This window comes from Symphalangus syndactylus, chromosome 1, assembly GCF_028878055.3.
Source record: "Symphalangus syndactylus isolate Jambi chromosome 1, NHGRI_mSymSyn1-v2.1_pri, whole genome shotgun sequence".
Taxonomy (NCBI): domain Eukaryota; kingdom Metazoa; phylum Chordata; class Mammalia; order Primates; family Hylobatidae; genus Symphalangus; species Symphalangus syndactylus.
The window spans coordinates 5,157,736-5,180,197 of NC_072423.2; positions in this window are offsets into that span (position 1 = coordinate 5,157,736).

A 22,462-nucleotide genomic window follows, 5' to 3' on the forward strand; every position below is an offset into this window, starting at 1 on the left:
CTACAGAAAGAGTGTTTCAGAAAGGCTCAATCAAAAGTAAGGTTCAACTCTGTTAGTTGAATGCACAGAACAGAAAGAAGTTTCATACAATGCTTCTGTGTAGTTTATATTTGAACATATTCTTTTTTCCACTATTACCCACTTAGCGCTACGAATGTCCAGTTGCATTTTCTACAGACAGAGTGTTTCAAAACTGCTCAATCAAAAGTATGGTTTAACTCTGTTAGCTGAATGCTGAGATCAGAAAGAAGTTTCACAGAATGCTTCTGTGTAGTTTATATTTGAATATATTCCTTTTTCCACTACTACTCTCTTAGCGCTCCAAATGTCCAGTTGCATTTTCTACAGAAAGAGTGTTAAGATCTGCTCAATCAAAAGTATGGTTTAACTCTGTTAGCTGAATGCACAGATCAGAAAGAAGATTCACCGAATCATTCTGTGTAGTTTATATTTGAAGACATTCCTTTTTCCACTATTACCCACTTAGCGCTCCGAATCTCCACTTGCATTTTCTACAAAAAGAGTGTTTCATAACTGCTCAATCAAAAATATGTTTTATCTCTGTTAACTGAAATTACAGATCAGAAATAAGTTTCACAGAATGCATCTGTGTAGTTTTTATTTGAAGATATTCTTTTTCCCAATATAGGCCTCTTAGCGCTTAGCATGTCCAATTGCAGTTTCTACAGAAAGAGTGTTTCAGAACGGCTCAATCAAAAGTAAGGTTCAACTCTGTTAGTTGAATGCACAGATCAGAAAGAAGTTTCACAGAATGCTACTGTGTAGTTTCTATTTGAATATATTCCTTTTTCCACTATTACCCTCTTAGCGCTCCGAATGTCCACTTGCATTTTCTACAGAAGGAGTGTTCAGAACCGCGCAATCAAAAGTATGGTTTAACTCTGTTAGCTTAATGAACATATCAGAAATAAGTTTCACACAATGCTTCTGTGTAGTTTTTGTTTGAAGATATTCTTTTTCCCAATATAGGCATCTTAGCGCTCAAAATGTCCAATTGCAGTTTCTACAGAAAGAGTGTTTCAGAAAGGCTCAATCAAAAGTAAGGTTCAACTCTGTTAGTTGAATGCACAGAACAGAAAGAAGTTTCATACAATGCTTCTGTGTAGTTTATATTTGAACATATTCTTTTTTCCACTATTACCCACTTAGCGCTACGAATGTCCAGTTGCATTTTCTACAGACAGAGTGTTTCAAAACTGCTCAATCAAAAGTATGGTTTAAATCTGTTAGCTGAATGCTGAGATCAGAAAGAAGTTTCACAGAATGCTTCTGTGTAGTTGATATTTGAATATATTCCTTTTTCCACTACTACGCTCTTAGCGCTCCAAATGTCCAGTTGCATTTTCTACAGAAAGAGTGTTAAGATCTGCTCAATCAAAAGTATGGTTTAACTCTGTTAGCTGAATGCACAGATCAGAAAGAAGTTTCACAGAATGATTCTGTGTAGTTTATATTTGAAGACATTCCTTTTTCCACTATTACCCTCTTAGCGCTCCGAATCTCCACTTGCATTTTCTACAAAAAGAGTGTTTCATAACTGCTCAATCAAAAATATGTTTTATCTCTGTTAACTGAAATTACAGATCAGAAATAAGTTTCACAGAATGCATCTGTGTAGTTTTTATTTGAAGATATTCTTTTTCCCAATGTAGGCCTCTTAGCGCTTAGCATGTCCAATTGCAGTTTCTACAGAAAGAGTGTTTCAGAAAGGCTCAATCAAAAGTAAGGTTCAACTCTGTTAGTTGAATGCACAGAACAGAAAGAATTTTCACAGAATGCTACTGTGTAGTTTATATTTGTATATATTCCTTTTTCCACTATTACCCTCTTAGCGCTCCGAATGTCCACTTGCATTTTCTACAGAAATAGTGTTCAGAACTGCACAATCAAAAGTATGGTTTAACTCTGTTAGCTTAATGAACATATCAGAAATAAGTTTCACACAATGCTTCTGTGTAGTTTTTATTTGAAGATATTATTTTACCCAATAGAGGCCTCTTAGTGCTCAGAATGTCCAATTGCAGTTTCTACAGAAAGAGTGTTTCAGAAAGGCTCAATCAAAAGTAAGGTTCAAATCTGTTAGTTGAATGCACAGAACAGAAAGAAGTTTCATACAATGATTCTGTGTAGTTTATATTTGAACATATTCTTTTTTCCACTATTACCCACTTAGCGCTACGAATGTCCAGTTGCATTTTCTACAGACAGAGTGTTTCAAAACTGCTCAATCAAAAGTATGGTTTAACTCTGTTAGCGGAATGCTCAGATCAGAAAGAAGTTTCACAGAATGCTTCTGTGTAGTTTATATTTGAATATATTCCTTTTTCCACTACTACTCTCTTAGCGCTCCAAATGTCCAGTTGCATTTTCTACAGAAAGAGTGTTCAGATCTGCTCAATCAAAAGTATGGTTTAACTCTGTTAGCTGAATGCACAGATCAGAAAGAAGTTTCACAGAATGATTCTGTGTAGTTTATATTTGGAGACATTCCTTTTTCCACTATTACCCTCTTAGCGCTCCGAATCTCCACTTGCATTTTCTACAGAAAGAGTGTTTCAGAACGGCTGAATCAAAACTAAGGTTCAACTCTTTTAGTTGAACAAACAGAACAGAAAGAAGTTTCACACAGTTCTTCTGTGTAGTTTTTATTTGTAGACATTCTTTTTCCCAATATAAGCCTCTTAGCGCTCAGAATGTCCAATTGCAGTTTCTACAGAAAGAGTGTTTCAGAACGGCTCAATCAAAAGTAAGGTTCAACTCTGTTAGTTGAATGCACAGAACAGAAAGAAGTTTCATACAATGCTTCTGTGTAGTTTATATTTGAACATATTCTTTTGTCCACTATTACCCACTTAGCGCTACGAATGTCCAGTTGCATTTTCTACAGACAGAGTGTTTCAATACTGCTCAATCAAAAGTATGGTTTAACTCTGTTAGCTGAATGCTCAGATCAGAAAGAAGTTTCACAGAATGCTTCTGTGTAGTTTATATTTGAATATATTCCTTTTTCCACTACTACGCTCTTAGCGCTCCAAATGTCCAGTTGCATTTTCTACAGAAAGAGTGTTCAGATCTGCTCAATCAAAAGTATGGTTTAACTCTGTTAGCTGAATGCACAGATCAGAAAGAAGTTTCACAGAATGATTCTGTGTAGTTTATATTTGAAGACATTCATTTTTCCACTATTAACCTCTTAGCGCTACGAATCTCCACTTGCATTTTCTACAAAAAGAGTGTTTCATAACTGCTCAATCAAAAATATGTTTTATCTCTGCTAACTGAATTTACAGATCAGAAATAAGTTTCACAGAATGCATCTGTGTAGTTTTTATTTGAAGATATTCTTTTTCCCAATGTAGGCCTCTTAGCGCTTAGCATGTCCAATTGCAGTTTCTACAGAAAGAGTGTTTCAGAACGGCTCAATCAAAAGTAAGGTTCAACTCTGTTAGTTGAATGCACAGAACAGAAAGAATTTTCACAGAATGCTACTGTGTAGTTTATATTTGTATATATTCATTTTTCCACTATTACCCTCTTAGCGCTCCGAATGTCCACTTGCATTTTCTACAGAAACAGTGTTCAGAACTGCGCAATCAAAAGTATGGTTTAACTCTGTTAGCTTAATGAACATATCAGAAATAAGTTTCACACAATGCTTCTGTGTAGTTTTTATTTGAAGATATTATTTTTCCCAATAGAGGCCTCTTAGCGCTCAGAATGTCCAATTGCAGTTTCTACAGAAAGAGTGTTTCAGAAAGGCTCAATCAAAAGTAAGGTTCAACTCTGTTAGTTGAATGCACAGAACAGAAAGAAGTTTCATACAATGCTTCTGTGTAGTTTATATTTGAACATATTCTTTTTTCCACTATTACCCACTAAGCGCTACGAATGTCCAGTTGCATTTTCTACAGACAGAGTGTTTCAAAACTGCTCAATCAAAAGTATGGTTTAACTCTGTTAGCTGAATGCTCAGATCAGAAAGAAGTTTCACAGAATGCTTCTGTGTAGTTTATATTTGAATATATTCCTTTTTCCACTACTACTCTCTTAGCGCTCCAAATGTCCAGTTGCATTTTCTACAGAAAGAGTGTTCAGATCTGCTCAATCAAAAGTATGGTTTAACTCTGTTAGCTGAATGCACAGATCAGAAAGAAGTTTCACAGAATGATTCTGTGTAGTTTATATTTGGAGACATACCTTTTTCCACTATTACCCTCTTAGCGCTCCGAATCTCCACTTGCATTTTCTACAGAAAGAGTGTTTCAGAACGGCTCAATCAAAACTAAGGTTCAACTCATTTAGTTGAACAAACAGAACAGAAAGAAGTTTCACACAATTCTTCTGTGTAGTTTTTATTTGTAGACATTCTTTTTCCCAATATAGGCCTCTTAGCGCTCAGAATGTCCAATTGCAGTTTCTACAGAAAGAGTGCTTCAGAACGGCTCAATCCAAAGTAAGGTTCAACTCTGTTAGTTGAATGCACAGAACAGAAAGAAGTTTCATACAATGCTTCTGTGTAGTTTATATTTGAAAATATTCTTTTTTCCACTATTACCCACTTAGCGCTACGAATGTCCAGTTGCATTTTCTACAGACAGAGTGTTTCAAAACTGCTCAATCAAAAGTATGGTTTAACTCTGTTAGCTGAATGCACAGATCAGAAAGAAGTTTCACAGAATGATTCTTTGTAGTTTATATTTGGAGACATTCCTTTTTCCACTATTACCCTCTTAGCGCTCCGAATCTCCACTTGCATTTTCTACAGAAAGTGTGTTTCAGAACGGCTCAATCAAAACTAAGGTTCAACTCTTTTAGTTGAACAAACAGAACAGAAAGAAGTTTCACACAATTCTTCTGTGTAGTTTTTATTTGTAGACATTCTTTTTCCCAATATAGGCCTCTTAGTGCTCAGAATGTCCAATTGCAGTTTCTACAGAAAGAGTGTTTCAGAACGGCTCAATCAAAAGTAAGGTTCAACTCTGTTATTTGAATGCACAGAACAGAAAGAAGTTTAATACAATGCTTCTGTGTAGTTTATATTTGAACATATTCTTTTGTCCACTATTACCCACTTAGCGCTGCGAATGTCCAGTTGCATTTTCTACAGACAGAGTGTTTCAAAACGGCTCAATCAAAAGTATGGTTTAACTCTGTTAGCTGAATGCTCAGATCAGAAAGAAGTTTCACAGAATGCTTCTGTGTAGTTTATATTTGAATATATTCCTTTTTCCACTACTACGCTCTTAGCGCTCAAAATGTCCAGTTGCATTTTCTACAGAAAGAGTGTTCAGATCTGCTCAATCAAAAGTATGGTTTAACTCTGTTAGCTGAATGCACAGATCAGAAAGAAGTTTCACCGAATGATTCTGTGTAGTTTATATTTGAAGACATTCCTTTTTCCACTATTACCCTCTTAGCGCTCCGAATCTCCACTTGCATTTTCTACAAAAAGAGTGTTTCATAACTGCTCAATCAAAAATATGTTTTATCTCTGTTAACTGAATTTACAGATGAGAAATAAGTTTCACAGAATGCATCTGTGTTGTTTTTATTTGAAGATATTCTTTTTCCCAATGTAGGCCTCTTAGCGCTTAGCATGTCCAATTGCAGTTTCTACAGAAAGAGTGTTTCAGAACGGCTCAATCAAAAGTAAGGTTCAACTCTGTTAGTTGAATGCACAGAGCAGAAAGAATTTTCACAGAATGCTACTGTGTAGTTTATATTTGAATATATTCCTTTTTCCACTATTACCCTCTTAGCGCTCCGAATGTCCACTTGCATTTTCTACAGAAAGAGTGTTCAGAACTGCGCAATCAAAAGTATGGTTTAACTCTGTTAGCTTAATGAACATATCAGTAATAAGTTTCACACAATGCTTCTGTGTAGTTTTTATTTGAAGATATTATTTTTCCCAATAGAGGCCTCTTAGCGCTCAGAATATCCAATTGCAGTTTCTACAGAAAGAGTATTTCAGAAAGGCTCCATCAAAAGTAAGGTTCAACTCTGTTAGTTGAATGCAGAGAACAGAAAGAAGTTTCATACAATGCTTCTGTGTAGTTTATATTTGAACATATTCTTTTTTCCACTATTACCCACTTAGCGCTACGAATGTCCAGTTGCATTTTCTACAGACAGAGTGTTTCAAAACTGCTCAATCAAAAGTATGGTTTAACTCTGTTAGCTGAATGCTCAGATCAGAAAGAAGTTTCACAGAATGCTTCTGTGTAGTTTATATTTGAATATATTCCTTTTTCCACTACTACTCTCTTAGCGCTCCAAATGTCCAGTTGCATTTTCTACAGAAAGAGTGTTCAGATCTGCTCAATCAAAAGTATGGTTTAACTCTGTTAGCTGAATGCACAGATCAGAAAGAAGTTTCACAGAATGATTCTGTGTAGTTTATATTTGGAGACATTCCTTTTTCCACTATTACCCTCTTAGCGCTCCGAATCTCCACTTGCATTTTCTACAGAAAGAGTGTTTCAGAACGACTCAATCAAAACTAAGGTTCAACTCTTTTAGTTTGACAAAGAGAACAGAAAGATGTTTCACACAATTCTTCTGTGTAGTTTTTATTTGTAGACATTCTTTTTCCCAATATAGGCCTCTTAGCGCTCAGAATGTCCAATTGCAGTTTCTACAGAAAGAGTGTTTCAGAACGGCTCAATCAAAAGTAAGGTTCAACTCTGTTAGTTGAATGCACAGAACAGAAAGATGTTTCATACAATGCTTCTGTGTAGTTTATATTTGAACATATTCTTTTGTCCACTATTACCCACTTAGCGCTACGAATGTCCAGTTGCATTTTCTACAGACAGAGTGTTTCAAAACTGCTCAATCAAAGTATGGTTTAACTCTGTTAGCTGAATGCTCAGATCAGAAAGAAGTTTCACAGAATGCTTCTGTGTAGTTTATATTTGAATATATTCCTTTTTCCACTACTACGCTCTTAGCGCTCCAAATGTCCAGTTGCATTTTCTACAGAAAGAGTGTTCAGATCTGCTCAATCAAAAGTATGGTTTAACTCTGTTAGCTGAATGCACAGATCAGAAAGAAGTTTCACCGAATGATTCTGTGTAGTTTATATTTGAAGACATTCCTTTTTCCACTATTACCTTCTTAGCGCTCCGAATCTCCACTTGCATTTTCTACAAAAAGAGTGTTTCATAACTGCTCAATCAAAAATATGTTTTATCTCTGTTAACTGAATTTACAGATGAGAAATAAGTTTCACAGAATGCATCTGTGTAGTTTTTATTTGAAGATATTCTTTTTCCCAATGTAGGCCTCTTAGCGCTTAGCATGTCCAATTGCAGTTTCTACAGAAAGAGTGTTTCAGAACGGCTCAATCAAAAGTAAGGTTCAACTCGGTTAGTTGAATGCACAGAACAGAAAGAATTTTCACAGAATGCTACTGTGTAGTTTATATTTGAATATATTACTTTTTCCACTATTACCCTCTTAGCGCTCCGAATGTCCACTTGCATTTTCTACAGAAAGAGTGTTCAGAACTGCGCAATCAAAAGTATGGTTTAACTCTGTTAGCTTAATGAGCATATCAGAAATAAGTTTCACACAATGCTTCTGTGTAGTTTTTATTTGTAGACATTCTTTTTCCCAATAGAGGCCTCTTAGCGCTCAGAATATCCAATTGCAGTTTCTACAGAAAGAGAGTTTCAGAAAGGCTCAATCAAAAGTAAGGTTCAACTCTGTTAGTTGAATGCACAGAACAGAAAGAAGTTTCATACAATGCTTCTGTGTAGTTTATATTTGAACATATTCTTTTTTCCACTATTACCCACTTAGCGCTACGAATGTCCAGTTGCATTTTCTACAGACAGAGTGTTTCAAAACTGCTCAATCAAAAGTATGGTTTAACTCTGTTAGTTGAATGCTCAGATCAGAAAGAAGTTTCACAGAATGCTTCTGTGTAGTTTATATTTGAATATATTCCTTTTTCCACTACTACGCTCTTAGCGCTTCAAATGTCCAGTTGCATTTTCTACAGAAAGAGTGTTCAGATCTGCTCAATCAAAAGTATGGTTTAACTCTGTTAGCTGAATGCACAGATCAGAAATAAGTTTCACAGAATTCTTCTGTGTAGTTTATATTTGAATATATTCCTTTTTCCACTACTACGCTCTTAGCGCTTCAAATGTCCAGTTGCGTTTTCTACAGAAAGAGTGTTCAGATCTGCTCAATCAAAATTATGGTTTAACTCTGTTAGCTGAATGCTCAGATCAGAAAGAAGTTTCACAGAATGCTTCTGTGTAGTTTATATTTGAATATATTCCTTTTTCCACTACTACTCTCTTAGCGCTCCAAATGTCCAGTTGCATTTTCTACAGAAAGAGTGTTCAGATCTGCTCAATCAAAAGTATGGTTTAACTCTGTTAGCTGAATGCACAGATCAGAAAGAAGTTTCACAGAATGATTCTGTGTAGTTTATATTTGGAGACATTCCTTTTTCCACTATTACCCTCTTAGCGCTCCGAATCTCCACTTGCATTTTCTACAGAAAGAGTGTTTCAGAACGGCTGAATCAAAACTAAGGTTCAACTCTTTTAGTTGAACAAACAGAACAGAAAGATGTTTCACACAGTTCTTCTGTGTAGTTTTTATTTGTAGACATTCTTTTTCCCAATATAGGCCTCTTAGCGCTCAGAATGTCCAACTGCAGTTTCTACAGAAAGAGTGTTTCAGAACGGCTCAATCAAAAGTAAGGTTCAACTCTGTTAGTTGAATGCAAAGAACAGAAAGAAGTTTCATACAATGCTTCTGTGTAGTTTATATTTGAACATATTCTTTTGTCCACTATTACCCACTTAGCACTACGAATGTCCAGTTGCATTTTCTACAGACAGAGTGTTTCAAAACTGCTCAATCAAAAGTATGGTTTAACTCTGTTAGCTGAATGCTCAGATCAGAAAGAAGTTTCACAGAATGCTTCTGTGTAGTTTATATTTGAATATATTCCTTTTTCCACTACTACGCTCTTAGCGCTCCAAATGTCCAGTTGCATTTTCTACAGAAAGAGTGTTCAGATCTGCTCAATCAAAAGTATGGTTTAACTCTGTTAGCTGAATGCACAGATCAGAAAGAAGTTTCACAGAATGATTCTGTGTAGTTTATATTTGAAGACATTCCTTTTTCCACTATTAACCTCTTAGCGCTCCGAATCTCCACTTGCATTTTCTACAAAAAGAGTGTTTCATAACTGCTCAATCAAAAATATGTTTTATCTCTGTTAACTGGATTTACAGATCAGAAATAAGTTTCACAGAATGCATCTGTGTAGTTTTTATTTGAAGATATTCTTTTTCCCAATGTAGGCCTCTTAGCGCTTAGCATGTCCAATTGCAGTTTCTACAGAAAGAGTGTTTCAGAACGGCTCAATCAAAAGTAAGGATCAACTCTGTTAGTTGAATGCACAGAACAGAAAGAATTTTCACAGAATGCTACTGTGTAGTTTATATTTGTATATATTCATTTTTCCACTATTACCCTCTTAGCGCTCCGAATGTCCACTTGCATTTTCTACAGAAAGAGTGTTCAGAACTGCGCAATCAAAAGTATGGTTTAACTCTGTTAGATTAATGAACATATCAGAAATAAGTTTCACACAATGCTTCTGTGTAGTTTTTATTTGAAGATATTATTTTTCCCAATAGAGGCCTCTTAGCGCTCAGAATGTCCAATTGCAGTTTCTACAGAAAGAGTGTTTCAGAAAGGCTCAATCAAAAGTAAGGTTCAACTCTGTTAGTTGAATGCACAGAACAGAAAGAAGTTTCATACAATGCTTCTGTGTAGTTTATATTTGAACATATTCTTTTTTCCACTATTACCCACTTAGCGCTACGAATGTCCAGTTGCATTTTCTACAGACAGAGTGTTTCAAAACTGCTCAATCAAAAGTATGGTTTAACTCTGTTAGCTGAATGCTCAGATCAGAAAGAAGTTTCACAGAATGCTTCTGTGTAGTTTATATTTGAATATATTCCTTTTTCCACTACTACGCTCTTAGCGCTTCAAATGTCCAGTTGCATTTTCTACAGAAAGAGTGTTCAGATCTGCTCAATCAAAAGTATGGTTTAACTCTGTTAGCTGAATGCACAGATCAGAAAGAAGTTTCACCGAATGATTCTGTATAGTTTATATTTGAAGACATTTCTTTTTCCACTATTACCCTCTTAGCGCTCCGAATCTCCAATTGCATTTTCTACAAAAAGTGTGTTTCATAACTGCTCAATCAAAAATATGTTTTATCTCTGTTAACTGAATTTACAGATCAGAAATAAGTTTCACAGAATGCATCTGTGTAGTTTTTATTTGAAGATATTCTTTTTCCCATTGTAGGCCTCTTAGCGCTTAGCATGTCCAATTGCAGTTTCTACAGAAACAGTGTTTCAGAACGGCTCAATCAAAAGTAAGGTTCAACTCTGATAGTTGAATGCACAGAACAGAAAGAATTTTCACAGAATGCTACTGTGTAGTTTATATTTGAATATATTCCTTTTTCCACTATTACCCTCTTAGCGCTCCGAATGTCCACTTGCATTTTCTACAGAAAGAGTGTTCAGAACTGCGCAATCAAAAGTATGGTTTAACTCTGTTAGCTTAATGAGCATATCAGAAATAAGTTTCACACAATGCTTCTGTGTAGTTTTTATTTGAAGATATTATTTTACCCAATAGAGGCCTCTTAGCGCTCAGAATGTCCAATTGCAGTTTCTACAGAAAGAGTGTTTCAGAAAGGCTCAATCAAAAGTAAGGTTCAACTCTGTTAGTTGAATGCACAGAACAGAAAGAAGTTTCATACAATGATTCTGTGTAGTTTATATTTGAACATATTCTTTTTTCCACTATTACCAACTTAGCGCTACGAATGTCCAGTTGCATTTTCTACAGACAGAGTGTTTCAAAACTGCTCAATCAAAAGTATGGTTTAACTCTGTTAGCTGAATGCTCAGATCAGAAAGAAGTTTCACAGATTGCTTCTGTGTAGTTTATATTTGAATATATTCCTTTTTCCACTACTACTCTCTTAGCGCTCCAAATGTCCAGTTGCATTTTCTACAGAAATAGTGTTCAGATCTGCTCAATCAAAAGTATGGTTTAACTCTGTTAGCTGAATGCACAGATCAGAAAGAAGTTTCACAGAATGATTCTGTGTAGTTTATATTTGGAGACATTCCTTTTTCCACTATTACCCTCCTAGCGCTCCGAATCTCCACTTGCATTTTCTACAGAAAGAGTGTTTCAGAACGGCTGAATCAAAACTAAGGTTCAACTCTTTTAGTTGAACAAACAGAACAGAAAGAAGTTTCACACAGTTCTTCTGTGTAGTTTTTATTTGTAGACATTCTTTTTCCCAATATAAGCCTCTTAGCGCTCAGAATGTCCAATTGCAGTTTCTACAGAAAGAGTGTTTCAGAGCGGCTCAATCAAAAGTAAGGTTCAACTCTGTTAGTTGAATGCACAGAACAGAAAGAAGTTTCATACAATGCTTCTGTGTAGTTTATATTTGAACATATTCTTTTGTCCACTATTACCCACTTAGCGCTACGAATGTCCAGTTGCATTTACTACAGACAGAGTGTTTCAAAACTGCTCAATCAAAAGTATGGTTTAACTCTGTTAGTTGAATGCTCAGATCAGAAAGAAGTTTCACAGAATGCTTCTGTGTAGTTTATATTTGAATATATTCCTTTTTCCACTACTACGCTCTTAGCGCTTCAAATGTCCAGTTGCATTTTCTACAGAAAGAGTGTTCAGATCTGCTCAAAAAAAGTATGGTTTAACTCTGTTAGCTGAATGCACAGATCAGAAAGATGTTTCACAGAATTCTTCTGTGTAGTTTATATTTGAATATATTCCTTTTTCCACTACTACGCTCTTAGCGCTTCAAATGTCCAGTTGCATTTTCTACAGAAAGAGTGTTCAGATCTGCTCAATCAAAAGTATGGTTTAACTCTGTTAGCTGAATGCTCAGATCAGAAAGAAGTTTCACAAAATGCTTCTGTGTAGTTTATATTTGAATATATTCCTTTTTCCACTACTACTCTCTTAGCGCTCCAAATGTCCAGTTGCATTTTCTACAGAAAGAGTGTTCAGATCTGCTCAATCAAAAGTATGGTTTAACTCTGTTAGCTGAATGCACAGATCAGAAAGAAGTTTCACAGAATGATTCTGTGTAGTTTATATTTGGAGACATTCCTTTTTCCACTATTACCCTCTTAGCGCTCCGAATCTCCACTTGCATTTTCTACAGAAGGAGTGTTTCAGAACGGCTGAATCAAAACTAAGGTTCAACTCTTTTCGTTGAACAAACAGAACAGAAAGATGTTTCACACAGTTCTTCTGTGTAGTTTTTATTTGTAGACATTCTTTTTCCCAATATAGGCCTCTTAGCGCTCAGAATGTCCAATTGCAGTTTCTACAGAAAGAGTGTTTCAGAACGGCTCAATCAAAAGTAAGGTTCAACTCTGTTAGTTGAATGCACAGAACAGAAAGAAGTTTCATACAATGCTTCTGTGTAGTTTATATTTGAACATATTCTTTTGTCCACTATTACCCACTTAGCGCTACGAATGTCCAGTTGCATTTTCTACAGACAGAGTGTTTCAAAACTGCTCAATCAAAAGTATGGTTTAACTCTGTTAGCTGAATGCTCAGATCAGAAAGAAGTTTCACAGAATGCTTCTGTGTAGTTTATATTTGAATATATTCCTTTTTCCACTACTACGCTCTTAGCGCTCCAAATGTCCAGTTGCATTTTCTACAGAAAGAGTGTTCAGATCTGCTCAATCAAAAGTATGGTTTAACTCTGTTAGCTGAATGCACAGATCAGAAACAAGTTTCACAGAATGATTCTGTGTAGTTTATATTTGGAGACATACCTTTTTCCACTATTACCCTCTTAGCGCTCCGATTCTCCAATTGCATTTTCTACAAAATGTGTGTTTCATAACTGCTCAATCAAAAATATGTTTTATCTCTGTTAACTGAATTTACAGATCAGAAATAAGTTTCACAGAATGCATCTGTGTAGTTTTTATTTGAAGATATTCTTTTTCCCAATGTAGGCCTCTTAGCGCTTAGCATGTCCAATTGCAGTTTCTACAGAAAGAGTGTTTCAGAACGGCTCAATCAAAAGTAAGGTTCAACTCTGTTAGTTGAATGCACAGAACAGAAAGAATTTTCACAGAATGCTACTGTGTAGTTTATATTTGTATATATTCTTTTTTCCACTATTACCCTCTTAGCGCTCCGAATGTCCACTTGCATTTTCTACAGAAAGAGTGTTCAGAACTGCGCAATCAAAAGTATGGTTTAACTCTGTTAGATTAATGAACATATCAGAAATAAGTTTCACAAAATGCTTCTGTGTAGTTTTTATTTGAAGATATTATTTTTCCCAATAGAGGCCTCTTAGCGCTCAGAATGTCCAATTGCAGTTTCTACAGAAAGAGTGTTTCAGAAAGGCTCAATCAAAAGTAAGGTTCAACTCTGTTAGTTGAATGCACAGAACAGAAAGAAGTTTCATACAATGCTTCTGTGTAGTTTATATTTGAACATATTCTTTTTTCCACTATTACCCACTTAGCGCTACGAATGTCCAGTTGCATTTTCTACAGACAGAGTGTTTCAAAACTGCTCAATCAAAAGTATGGTTTAACTCTGTTAGCTGAATGCTCAGATCAGAAAGAAGTTTCACAGAATGCTTCTGTGTAGTTTATATTTGAATATATTCCTTTTTCCACTACTACGCTCTTAGCGCTTCAAATGTCCAGTTGCATTTTCTACAGAAAGAGTGTTCAGATCTGCTCAATCAAAAGTATGGTTTAACTCTGTTAGCTGAATGCACAGATCAGAAAGAAGTTTCACCGAATGATTCTGTGTAGTTTATATTTGAAGACATTCCTTTTTCCACTATTACCCTCTTAGCGCTCCGAATCTCCAATTGCATTTTCTACAAAAAGTGTGTTTCATAACTGCTCAATCAAAAATATGTTTTATCTCTGTTAACTGAATTTACAGATCAGAAATAAGTTTCACAGAATGCATCTGTGTAGTTTTTATTTGAAGATATTCTTTTTCCCAATGTAGGCCTCTTAGCGCTTAGCATGTCCAATTGCAGTTTCTACAGAAACAGTGTTTCAGAACGGCTCAATCAAAAGTAAGGTTCAACTCTGTTAGTTGAATGCACAGAACAGAAAGAATTTTCACAGAATGCTACTGTGTAGTTTATATTTGAATATATTCCTTTTTCCACTATTACCCTCTTAGCGCTCCGAATGTCCACTTGCATTTTCTACAGAAAGAGTGTTCAGAACTGCGCAATCAAAAGTATGGTTTAACTCTGTTAGCTTAATGAGCATATCAGAAATAAGTTTCACACAATGCTTCTGTGTAGTTTTTATTTGAAGATATTATTTTACCCAATAGAGGCCTCTTAGCGCTCAGAATGTCCAATTGCAGTTTCTACAGAAAGAGTGTTTCAGAAAGGCTCAATCAAAAGTAAGGTTCAACTCTGTTAGTTGAATGCACAGAACAGAAAGAAGTTTCATACAATGATTCTGTGTAGTTTATATTTGAACATATTCTTTTTTCCACTATTACCAACTTAGCGCTACGAATGTCCAGTTGCATTTTCTACAGACAGAGTGTTTCAAAACTGCTCAATCAAAAGTGTGGTTTAACTCTGTTAGCTGAATGCTCAGATCAGAAAGAAGTTTCACAGAATGCTTCTGTGTAGTTTATATTTGAATATATTCCTTTTTCCACTACTACTCTCTTAGCGCTCCAAATGTCCAGTTGCATTTTCTACAGAAAGAGTGTTCAGATCTGCTCAATCAAAAGTATGGTTTAACTCTGTTAGCTGAATGCACAGATCAGAAAGAAGTTTCACAGAATGATTCTGTGTAGTTTATATTTGGAGACATTCCTTTTTCCACTATTACCCTCTTAGCGCTCCGAATCTCCACTTGCATTTTCTACAGAAAGAGTGTTTCAGAACGGCTGAATCAAAACTAAGGTTCAACTCTTTTAGTTGAACAAACAGAACAGAAAGAAGTTTCACACAGTTCTTCTGTGTAGTTTTTATTTGTAGACATTCTTTTTCCCAATATAAGCCTCTTAGCGCTCAGAATGTGCAATTGCAGTTTCTACAGAAAGAGTGTTTCAGAACGGCTCAATCAAAAGTAAGGTTCAACTCTGTTAGTTGAATGCACAGAACAGAAAGAAGTTTCATACAATGCTTCTGTGTAGTTTATATTTGAACATATTCTTTTGTCCACTATTACCCACTTAGCGCTACGAATGTCCAGTTGCATTTTCTACAGACAGAGTGTTTCAAAACTGCTCAATCAAAAGTATGGTTTAAGTCTGTTAGTTGAATGCTCAGATCAGAAAGAAGTTTCACAGAATGCTTCTGTGTAGTTTATATTTGAATATATTCCTTTTTCCACTACTACGCTCTTAGCGCTTCAAATGTCCAGTTGCATTTTCTACAGAAAGAGTGTTCAGATCTGCTCAAAAAAAGTATGGTTTAACTCTGTTAGCTGAATGCACAGATCAGAAAGAAGTTTCACAGAATTCTTCTGTGTAGTTTATATTTGAATATATTCCTTTTTCCACTACTACGCTCTTAGCGCTTCAAATGTCCAGTTGCATTTTCTACAGAAAGAGTGTTCAGATCTGCTCAATCAAAAGTATGGTTTAACTCTGTTAGCTGAATGCTCAGATCAGAAAGAAGTTTCACAAAATGCTTCTGTGTAGTTTATATTTGAATATATTCCTTTTTCCACTACTACTCTCTTAGCGCTCCAAATGTCCAGTTGCATTTTCTACAGAAAGAGTGTTCAGATCTGCTCAATCAAAAGTATGGTTTAACTCTGTTAGCTGAATGCACAGATCAGAAAGAAGTTTCACAGAATGATTCTGTGTAGTTTATATTTGGAGACATTCCTTTTTCCACTATTACCCTCTTAGCGCTCCGAATCTCCACTTGCATTTTCTACAGAAGGAGTGTTTCAGAACGGCTGAATCAAAACTAAGGTTCAACTCTTTTAGTTGAACAAACAGAACAGAAAGATGTTTCACACAGTTCTTCTGTGTAGTTTTTATTTGTAGACATTCTTTTTCCCAATATAGGCCTCTTAGCGCTCAGAATGTCCAATTGCAGTTTCTACAGAAAGAGTGTTTCAGAACGGCTCAATCAAAAGTAAGGTTCAACTCTGTTAGTTGAATGCACAGAACAGAAAGAAGTTTCATACAATGCTTCTGTGTAGTTTATATTTGAACATATTCTTTTGTCCACTATTACCCACTTAGCGCTACGAATGTCCAGTTGCATTTTCTACAGACAGAGTGTTTCAAAACTGCTCAATCAAAAGTATGGTTTAACTCTGTTAGCTGAATGCTCAGATCAGAAAGAAGTTTCACAGAATGCTTCTGTGTAGTTTATATTTGAATATATTCCTTTTTCCACTACTACGCTCTTAGCGCTCCAAATGTCCAGTTGCATTTTCAACAGAAAGAGTGTTCAGATCTGCTCAATCAAAAGTATGGTTTAACTCTGTTAGCTGAATGCACAGATCAGAAAGAAGTTTCACCGAATGATTCTGTGTAGTTTTTATTTGGAGACATACCTTTTTCCACTATTAACCTCTTACCGCTCCGAATCTCCAATTGCATTTTCTACAAAATGTGTGTTTCATAACTGCTCAATCAAAAATATGTTTTATCTCTGTTAACTGAATTTACAGATCAGAAATAAGTTTCACAGAATGCATCTGTGTAGTTTTTATTTGAAGATATTCTTTTTCCCAATGTAGGCCTCTTAGCGCTTAGCATGTCCAATTGCAGTTTCTACAGAAAGAGTGTTTCAGAACGGCTCAATCAAAAGTAAGGTTCAACTCTGTTAGTTGAATGCACAGAACAGAAAGAATTTTCACAGAATGCTACTGTGTAGTTTATATTTGTATATATTCTTTTTTCCACTATTACCCTCTTAGCGCTCCGAATGTCCACTTGCATTTTCTACAGAAAGAGTGTTCAGAACTGCGCAATCAAAAGTATGGTTTAACTCTGTTAGATTAATGAACATATCAGAAATAAGTTTCACACAATGCTTCTGTGTAGTTTTTATTTGAAGATATTATTTTTCCCAATAGAGGCCTCTTAGCGCTCAGAATGTCCAATTGCAGTTTCTACAGAAAGAGTGTTTCAGAAAGGCTCAATCAAAAGTAAGGTTCAACTCTGTTAGTTGAATGCACAGAACAGAAAGAAGTTTCATACAATGCTTCTGTGTAGTTTATATTTGAACATATTCTTTTTTCCACTATTACCCACTTAGCGCTACGAATGTCCAGTTGCATTTTCTACAGACAGAGTGTTTCAAAACTGCTCAATCAAAAGTATGGTTTAACTCTGTTAGCTGAATGCTCAGATCAGAAAGAAGTTTCACAGAATGCTTCTGTGTAGTTTATATTTGAATATATTCCTTTTTCCACTACTACGCTCTTAGCGCTTCAAATGTCCAGTTGCATTTTCTACAGAAAGAGTGTTCAGATCTGCTCAATCAAAAGTATGGTTTAACTCTGTTAGCTGAATGCACAGATCAGAAAGAAGTTTCACCGAATGATTCTGTGTAGTTTATATTTGAAGACATTCCTTTTTCCACTATTACCCTCTTAGCGTTCCGAATCTCCAATTGCATTTTCTACAAAAAGAGTGTTTCATAACTGCTCAATCAAAAATATGTTTTATCTCTGTTAACTGAATTTACAGATCAGAAATAAGTTTCACAGAATGCATCTGTGTAGTTTTTATTTGAAGATATTCTTTTTCCCAATGTAGGCCTCTTAGCGCTTAGCATGTCCAATTGCAGTTTCTACAGAAAGAGTGTTTCAGAACGGCTCAATCAAAAGTAAGGTTCAACTATGTTAGTTGAATGCACAGAACAGAAAGAGTTTTCACAGAATGCTACTGTGTAGTTTATATTTGAATATATTCCTTTTTCCACTATTACCCTCTTAGCGCTCCGAATGTCCACTTGCATTTTCTACAGAAAGAGTGTTCAGAACTGCGCAATCAAAAGTATGGTTTAACTCTGTTAGCTTAATGAACATATCAGAAATAAGTTTCACACAATGCTTCTGTGTAGTTTTTATTTGAAGATATTATTTTTCCCAATAGAGGCCTCTTAGCGCTCAGAATGTCCAATTGCAGTTTCTACAGAAAGAGTGTTTCAGAAAGGCTCAATCAAAAGTAAGGTTCAACTCTGTTAGTTGAATGCACAGAACAGAAAGAAGTTTCATACAATGCTTCTGTGTAGTTTATATTTGAACATATTCTTTTTTCCACTATTACCCACTTAGCGCTACGAATGTCCAGTAGCATTTTCTACAGACAGAGTGTTTCAAAACTGCTCAATCAAAAGTATGGTTTAACTCTGTTAGCTGAATGCTCAGATCAGAAAGAAGTTTCACAGAATGCTTCTGTGTAGTTTATATTTGAATATATTCCTTTTTCCACTACTACTCTCTTAGCGCTCCAAATGTCCAGTTGCATTTTCTACAGAAACAGTGTTCAGATCTGCTCAATCAAAAGTATGGTTTAACTCTGTTAGCTGAATGCACAGATCAGAAAGCAGTTTCACAGAATGATTCTGTGTAGTTTATATTTGGAGACATTCCTTTTTCCACTATTACCCTCTTAGCGCTCCGAATCTCCCCTTGCATTTTCTACAGAAAGAATGTTTCAGAACGGCTCAATCAAAACTAAGGTTCAACTAGTTTAGTTGAACAAACAGAACAGAAAGAAGTTTCACACAATTCTTCTGTGTAGTTTTTATTTGTAGACATTCTTTTTCCCAATATAGGCATCCTAGCGCTCAGAATGTCCAATTGCAGTTTCTACAGAAAGAGTGTTTCAGAACGGCTCAATCAAAAGTAAGGTTCAACTCTGTTAGTTGAATGCACAGAACAGAAAGAAGTTTCATACAATGCTTCTGTGTAGTTTATATTTGAACATATTCTTTTTTCCACTATTAAACACTTAGCGCTACGAATGTCCAGTTGCATTTTCTACAGACAGAGTGTTTCAAAACTGCTCAATCAAAATTATGGTTTAACTCTGTTAGCTGAATGCACAGATCAGAAACAAGTTTCACCGAATGATTCTGTGTAGTTTATATTTGAATATATTCCTTTTTCCACTACTACTCTCTTAGCGCTCCAAATGTCCAGTTGCATTTTCTACAGAAAGAGTGTTCAGATCTGCTCAATCAAAAGTATGGTTTAACTCTGTTAGCTGAATGCACAGATCAGAAAGAAGTTTCACAGAATGATTCTGTGTAGTTTATATTTGGAGACATACCTTTTTCCACTATTACCCTCTTAGCGCTCCGAATCTCCACTTGCATTTTCTACAGAAAGAGTGTTTCAGAACGGCTCAATCAAAACTAAGGTTCAACTCATTTAGTTGAACAAACAGAACAGAAAGAAGTTTCACAAAATTCTTCTGTGTAGTTTTTATTTGTAGACATTCTTTTTCCCAATATAGGCCTCTTAGCGCTCAGAATGTCCAATTGCAGTTTCTACAGAAAGAGTGCTTCAGAACGGCTCAATCCAAAGTAAGGTTCAACTCTGTTAGTTGAATGCACAGAACAGAAAGAAGTTTCATACAATGCTTCTGTGTAGTTTATATTTGAACATATTCTTTTGTCCACTATTACCCACTTAGCGCTACGAATGTCCAGTTGCATTTTTTACAGACAGAGTGTTTCAAAACTGCTCAATCAAAAGTATGGTTTAACTCTGTTAGCTGAATGCTCAGATCAGAAAGAAGTTTCACAGAATGCTTCTGTGTAGTTTATATTTGAATATATTCCTTTTTCCACTACTAAGCTCTTAGCGCTCCAAATGTCCAGTTGCATTTTCTACAGAAAGAGTGTTCAGATCTGCTCAATCAAAAGTATGGTTTAACACTGTTAGCTGAATGCACAGATCAGAAAGAAGTTTCACCGAATGATTCTGTGTAGTTTATATTTGAAGACATTCCTTTTTCCACTATTACCCTCTTAGCGCTCCGAATCTCCACTTGCATTTTCTACAAAAAGAGTGTTTCATAACTGCTCAATCAAAAATATGTTTTATCTCTGTTAACTGAATTTACAGATGAGAAATAAGTTTCACAGAATGCATCTGTGTAGTTTTTATTTGAAGATATTCTTTTTCCCACTGTAGGCCTCTTAGCGCTTAGCATGTCCAATTGCAGTTTCTACAGAAAGAGTGTTTCAGAACGGCTCAATCAAAAGTAAGGATCAACTCTGTTAGTTGAATGCACAGAACAGAAAGAATTTTCACAGAATGCTACTGTGTAGTTTATATTTGTATATATTCATTTTTCCACTATTACCCTCTTAGCGCTCCGAATGTCCACTTGCATTTTCTACAGAAAGAGTGTTCAGAACTGCGCAATCAAAAGTATGGTTTAACTCTGTTAGATTAATGAACATATCAGAAATAAGTTTCACACAATGCTTCTGTGTAGTTTTTATTTGAAGATATTATTTTTCCCAATAGAGGCCTCTTAGCGCTCAGAATGTCCAATTGCAGTTTCTACAGAAAGAGTGTTTCAGAAAGGCTCAATCAAAAGTAAGGTTCAACTCTGTTAGTTGAATGCACAGAACAGAAAGAAGTTTCATACAATGCTTCTGTGTAGTTTATATTTGAACATATTCTTTTTTCCACTATTACCCACTTAGCGCTACGAATGTCCAGTTGCATTTTCTACAGACAGAGTGTTTCAAAACTGCTCAATCAAAAGTATGGTTTAACTCTGTTAGTTGAATGCTCAGATCAGAAAGAAGTTTCACAGAATGCTTCTGTGTAATTTATATTTTTATATATTCCTTTTTCCACTAGTACTCTCTTAGCGCTCCAAATGTCCAGTTGCATTTTCTACAGAAAGAGTGTTCAGATCTGCTCAACCAAAAGTATGGTTTAACTCTGTTAGCTGAATGCACAGATCAGAAAGAAGTTTCACAGAATGATTCTGTGTAGTTTATATTTGGAGACATTCCTTTTTCCACTATTACCCTCTTAGCGCTCCGAATCTCCACTTGCATTTTCTACAGAAAGAGTGTTTCAGAACGGCTCAATCAAAACTAAGGTTCAAATCTTTTAGTTGAACAAACAGAACAGAAAGATGTTTCACACAATTCTTCTGTGTTGTTTTTATTTGTAGACATTCTTTTTCCCAATATAGGCCTCTTAGCGCTCAGAATGTCCAATTGCAGTTTCTACAGAAAGAGTGTTTCAGAACGGCTCAATCAAAAGTAAGGTTCAACTCTGTTAGTTGAATGCACAGAACAGAAAGAAGTTTCATACAATGCTTCTCTGTAGTTTATATTTGAACATATTCTTTTGTCCACTATTACCCACTTAGCGCTACGAATGTCCAGTTGCATTTTCTACAGACAGAGTGTTTCAAAACTGCTCAATCAAAAGTATGGTTTAACTCTGTTAGCTGAATGCTCAGATCAGAAAGAAGTTTCACAGAATGCTTCTGTGTAGTTTATATTTGAATATATTCCTTTTTCCACTACTACGCTCTTAGCGCTCCAAATGTCCAGTTGCATTTTCTACAGAAAGAGTGTTCAGATCTGCTCAATCAAAAGTATGGTTTAACTCTGTTAGCTGAATGCACAGATCAGAAAGAAGTTTCACCGAATGATTCTGTGTAGTTTATATTTGAAGACATTCCTTTTTCCACTATTACCCTCTTAGCGCTCCGAATCTCCACTTGCATTTTCTACAAAAAGAGTGTTTCATAACTGCTCAATCAAAAATATGTTTTATCTCTGTTAACTGAATTTACAGATGAGAAATAAGTTTCACAGAATGCATCTGTGTAGTTTTTATTTGAAGATATTCTTTTTCCCAATGTAGGCCTCTTAGCGCTTAGCATGTCCAATTGCAGTTTCTACAGAAAGAGTGTTTCAGAACGGCTCAATCAAAAGTAAGGTTCAACTCTGTTAGTTGAATGCACAGAACAGAAAGAATTTTCACAGAATGCTACTGTGTAGTTTATATTTGAATATATTCCTTTTTCCACTATTACCCTCTTAGCGCTCCGAATGTCCACTTGCATTTTCTACAGAAAGAGTGTTCAGAACTGCGCAATCAAAAGTATGGTTTAACTCTGTTAGCTTAATGAACATATCAGTAATAAGTTTCACACAATGCTTCTGTGTAGTTTTTATTTGAAGATATTATTTTTCCCAATAGAGGCCTCTTAGCGCTCAGAATATCCAATTGCAGTTTCTACAGAAAGAGTGTTTCAGAAAGGCTCAATCAAAAGTATGGTTTAACTCTGTTAGGTGAATGCTCAGATCAGAAAGAAGTTTCACAGAATGCTTCTGTGTAGTTTA